The sequence below is a fragment of the Callithrix jacchus genome, chromosome 8 (assembly GCF_049354715.1).
Source record: "Callithrix jacchus isolate 240 chromosome 8, calJac240_pri, whole genome shotgun sequence".
NCBI classification, from domain to species: domain Eukaryota; kingdom Metazoa; phylum Chordata; class Mammalia; order Primates; family Cebidae; genus Callithrix; species Callithrix jacchus.
Window position 1 is genome coordinate 59,439,902 of NC_133509.1, and position 6,000 is coordinate 59,445,901.

A 6,000-nucleotide genomic window follows, 5' to 3' on the forward strand; every position below is an offset into this window, starting at 1 on the left:
AATGTGTACACAAGACACAGAGAGGAAAAAAAATAGACTGAGCTCATTATTTTATCAGGAGACTACTCTCCTGATACTTATACACTCTCATGATAGTGTCATTAACCCATTCATGAGTTCAGAGCCCTTACGATCTAATCTCCTTTTAAAGGTTCCACCTCTCAACACAATTACAATGACAATTAAATTTCAACGACAATTAAATTTCAACATGAGTTTTGGTGAGGACAGTCAAACCACAGCAATATTGTAAATAGAAGTGCAAAATAAAGGAAATGTACTACCCAGCTGATATGAGTTGAGAAACCAAACAGAATGATGAGGGAACCCAGAAATTATGAAGTAGAAAAATGCTTCTTACTATTTTCATGGACCTTAAGGAATAAAGAGAAGAATTGGGGTTGACATAACATAGATTCCAGGGTCATCCAGTGACAGTCAGATCCATAGATGGGGCTGCAAAGTAGAGCTGGGTTAATGGTGATGTCCAGTGAAAGCTGGAGCACAAAGAAGGTACATTTGCTGATGGGGTGCACCTGCAGCAGGAAGAGAAGGAAAACATAGTAAGTATCCCCACTTTTCCTATCCTTTGGCCTCCTGCTTGTTATATACTTTGTAGCAGGGAAATGTAGTTGGCTGTGATACACAGGAGGGTGGAGAAGAGAATAAATGGATTTAAAAGCAAACAGGAGAATGGCTATTTATAGTCTATGCTTTTGTTACTTGGCCTCCATTTTCATTCTTCTACCCATGTTTAATGCCCACACAACAACTTAATATTTCCATCTACTATAAGGCAGCAGTGATATATATAGAAAAAAAATTTTCTTCCTTTCCCTCAAAGTGGAGGCAAAAAGCAACTGTATTATCTAAGGCTATTTATTCAGCTGATATGTAGCCTCCTTCATTAATTCTGGATACCTATTTACGGTGCAGTCATCTCTGAAAACTAAGTTTCTAAAATCAGAACTCACCAGTACTCCTTGAATAAAATAAAAAATAGATAAAAGGGGAAAATGGGTATTTTGTTAAGCAGTGCAGGCATAGTATTACAGAAATGTGCATAGCTGATACAGTCATCATTTATGTAATCGGTCATGCCTGAGGCTGTAGTTGATATTTTTCACTTTCTTCTTCCACCATTTGCTCCTTGTTCTCTTATACTCAGGTACATCTTAACTGGGTTCTCTTTTGGTAGAGAGATCTAAGTCTTTCTTCTTGAAACATTGGGTCTTTAGTGGTCCTGTCTTGATTTGGTTGTTATGATCTTCCATTGACTTTTACTACTGGATAGAGAAGTACTATGAGGTTTCCTGGTGGATTCTGTCATAGTCTTCCCAGTCCCTATATGTAGCAATGATGCAATTTTCCTTTGATAAAGTAGGTAAACCATCAAAACTGGTGTAGTAACTCCTCTACTGCCAGTTGAATCATTGGCATGAGGAACCCCAGTTGACCAGAGGCAGCTAGGAACTAAGATCTACAAAGCGTCAGAACACAGGGCTGCAAGATTGTAATGATGAAATATTATGTGTAATAGTAAAAGAGCCACTTCTACTTCTATCTGTTGATTTTAGTCTATGTGTACTGGAAATGAGAGAAAATAACACTTTATATTTGTCTCTGGTTTAAAATACACCATATCTGGGAAAATAGCACACTAACCCCAATAAATCTTCTGTAGACCATCTCCTATTCTGTTAGGCTAGCTGCTTCTTGGGTTACATGATAGCAGGAGGAAATAATGCAGGTTCATGTCTCCATTTTGCCCTAAAATGTCAAGAGGTTTTTGGTGGTTTAAGATTTTTCAGTTTTATCTGAGACACCCATCCCAAATCCTTCAGTCCCATTCTTCCACATAATGTCTTAATGGTAATATAAAAGACTTGAATGTGCTTGCATTGAATTACTCCAGTAAAGGCTACCTGATGGGAATTGGAGCCAAGGAGAAGATGCAGCCTTTGCTGGGGACAGCACTGAGGCAGAGGGACAGGGAAAATATCCCTTAGTGACTCCCTTTATTCTACTACTTTATAGTGAGTTTTACTGGGGTAAGAATTTGTATGGAAGGAATTATTACAGAAGTGTTTCTGGGAGAAACCCATAGGGGAGTGGAAGGAGTAGGATAAGAGAGGGGCAAAAGCCAAAATCCAGGCAAAGTACCTTAGAGGATGACTGCAGATGAGCCCTGCAGGGAACACCTGAAGTGTAAGCTATACCTCCATTATTTGACTCTGAGGCAAAGGAGCTGTGTTTTCTTTCTTCCACTCATGTTAGTCATTGGTTATGGGTGACTGTCCCATTTTGGAATTAAATTCCCAGGAATTTCCAGTTATTTTCTAGGAAAAGTCAACCCTGGGAGTCTGAAAACAGTTTTCTGGAAAATAGCTGAAGGCATTCCCTTGAAATGAAATCACATGAAAGCAGCTGGGATACATACAAAATCCATAAAAAGGGATCCCAGGCAATCTTGGTGCAGTACTGACATTGCTGGCTGTACCTGTGCTCAGCTTTCTGCTTGTGCCTGTCCCTGAAACTATTGGAAGCCACAGGACAAGTAAATATGGCTCCCTCTGAGATGGAACAGAGCAGAGAATGATGGGAAATAAACTGAGAACAATTTTTTGACCTCCACAGCATATCAAAAGAAATTTCCTCTGATATTACATATTTGTCTATAGCCATTCTAATAATTGCATAATAGGCCAATAAACAGATGTACACATCCATTTCTGAAGTCTCCTTTTTGGCTGGAAATTAGCTCTTTACTAGTTTGGATATAGAACAACTCTGCAACCAGAGTTTAGTTCATCTTAACATTTTCCTTAGGACAAAGAGCAACAGTACTTTAATAGGCCTTCTGTGAAGTTGAGGATAGGTGTAGCACTAGTCAAACACCATAGCAACATGTAAAATTCCTGGTATTGTTACCAGGAAGTATGAGCAGCCTTGGTTCTTGTCTAAACTGGAAGAAAGAATTTAGCCAAGAGACACATTGTAGCAGAGTTTACTGAAGGTCTATAAGGTACATTTCTAGAGAGGAGTGGAAAACAGCTCTGGGCTGGTCCAGCTGGAAAAATAGTAGTAGCAGTACCATCATTATTTAAAAAGACAGTACGTTCTGAAAGTCAAAACAGAGCGGACTGCACCAAAGAATGAGGCAGCAACTAATGCTGAGGGATTCTTTTTAGAAGAATCTTACATGATTATTTATGAAAGGGCATGAGGGTCTGTTATTTACAAGTATGTTTTGGGAGGTCTTTTTGGGTACAAAGGCTCTATGGTTGTACCCAAACAGATTGCATGTTTTATTAGCATTTAGGCAGAGGTGTGCTTTTTACTATTATAATGAGCAAAAGATTACTCTAAAGTGAGCTTTTAGAGTGGACATGCTTGTCAGTGAGGAAAACCCCCAGTATAGCTGTCTCTGGCTACGGCATGATAAGTCCCTTCATGGCCAGAGGATCCCAACCACGAGGCCAGATGTAGCCAACGTACCCACCATCCTTTTTGCTGTCAGTGGGCAACCCTGACCATCAGTGGGCAGCATCTCCAGGACTTCTTTTCCTAAGAGGGCTCCCTTGCCTGCTCATTTCTGGCTCTCTACCTACTCTTTAACAATATGAATATATATCAGCAGACAGCATTTTACACAAGGTCTGGGTTCCAAAGTCAGTTGTTTATAGTTCAGTGTTTGAAAATCAGAACATATTTTTATGCTAAAATTATGTTGTAATTGGTATTTTGGTTCCCAGTATATCTCTCGAGCCTTTATTTAGCTTACAGCTGAGCTTCTGAATTATAGTATGAATATGACCACCTTCTCCTCCTATTTCTCTCTTACTTTCTCATTTCAATCCATGTTTTCATGAAAGGTCATTATCCAGCTGTGGAAGCAGAATATTCCTTATCAGTCATTAGATTTGAGTTGAAATTTAATTTATCCTGGGTCAGAAGAATTTGCAATTAAGTCTCTGTAATAGTGAGATACTTTATACCCCAGAAAATAATTTTCTGGTACCATGTATAGAAGAAAGTTTAAAAAGAGAAGGTAACTTCTTATCCTAAGTTCATGCCTTATTATCTCTGCATACTTTATTCTTACTGCTTTCTAAGGTTAGTTTCCTGCTTATATTTCCCAGAAGAGTAAAATGTGGTTTCTATTTTGAAAAAATTTCCTAGAAAAGTGGACATTTAGGAAGATGCTAGTCACTTAGGCATGGTGGATTTTCTAACCTTGGGTGTGCTGCTGTTCTTTGGTTGGTCCGTGATAGATAGCATCCTGTCTTGCTTTTAGATTTTGTCTAGTTCTGTTGAAATATAGCTGCTTTATAATTAGCCTACATGGATATAATCAGATAATCACTACTGGCTTGCCATCAAGTCTGCTTCAGGTATTTGTAGCTTTAATTTGTTTTCAGAAAATAGTTTATTAGCTCATTTAAAAAATTTCAAAAATAAACTTTATATTTTATCATCGATTTAGATTTACATGAAAATTGCAAAAACAGCACAGAGAGTTCCTATATACTCTACTTCCAGTTTCTCCTGTTAACATAGTATGGTACATTTGTCACTATTAATGAACCAATATTAATAAATTTTTATTAACTAAAGTCCATGCTTTATTAATATTTTCTTAGTTTTTAACCTAACTTTATTTTTCTGTTCCAGGATCCCATCTGGGATATCACATTACATCTAGTCATCATGTCTCATTAGGCTCCTCGTGGCGATGACAGTTTCTCAGACTTTTCTTACTTTCGTCATAGCACCAAACCTCAGGTCACTTTCAAAGAATTATCTGGTATCTGGAAGACATTGATTTGAAAGGAGAAAGTTTTCAACAAAAGATTTACATATATCGTGAAGGCCAGTCAATTTTTTCCAAGTTAATCTGGTAGACATTTCATAATTGTATGAATTATTTAGCATCATATTCACATTTCCAACTAAATTGAAGAGAATATCTTCATGCAGAAGAGATTCGTTTTCTTTTCTTTAGCCGAGTTGTGTGTAGTGTATCTTCATTACTTCCACTGTGAAAAGATTAGCTTTTCACTGTTGATATATTCTTCATTTTATATGGAACAGAACTCTCAGGTAGAAAAGTGATTTTACTCTTCGACTTACAGAGCTTTCAATATTTATCATAATTCCTGTCATATCCTGTGGATATTACTTTGACCATTTCAGCCAGAAATTTTGATGTAATCAGTTCAGTTTTCTGGGAGTTCTTTGAATCAAAACAGTTAGGAGTCTCTAAATGAGCCCTACTAGTGGCTCTTGCTGGGTTGTGCTCACAGGTGAGTTTCCATCAGTAATTAGATATTTCATTCCTGGCATTGAACAAGCAGTGCTTGTCATACTAGGACATTGCAAGGTTTGCAGCTTATTTGTGAAGTAAAGAAAGCAGAAAATGCAGACTGTACGGTGGCAATGAAGACTATTAGATATTGAGCTTTTTATCTGCTGGGAATGTCATTTAATTTTCTACCAATGAATTTAAACAGAAGACTACTCCAGCAATTTATTTTCTGCTAATGTAAAACTTTAAAATTCTTAAATGGATAAATTATATACTTTTCCTGTTCCAAATGGGGATTTTTAGTATATTTGTTTATCTTGCTTTTGGATCCTCCTTCCCTCCCTCCCTCCTTCCTTCCCTCCCTCTCTTTCTCTTTCTCTTTCTTTCTTTCTTTCTTTCTCTCTCTCTCTCTCTCTTTCTTTCTTTCTTTCTTTCTTTCTTTCTTTCTTTCTTTTTCTTTCTTTCTTTCTTCTTTCCTCTCTCTCTCTCTCTCTTTTCCTCTCTTTCTCTCTCATTAGCTACGAGCTTTCATCTATCCACCCACCCATCATCTACCTATATCCTTTATATAATGGTAATATATAGAATTGAGACAATGAATGGGATAACTGCAAATACGGAGAATGAAATGAGAGTCAGATGGGGGCATGCCTAGAATGTTTTTAGGAGTTCAGGGTTTCTGATCTTCATGT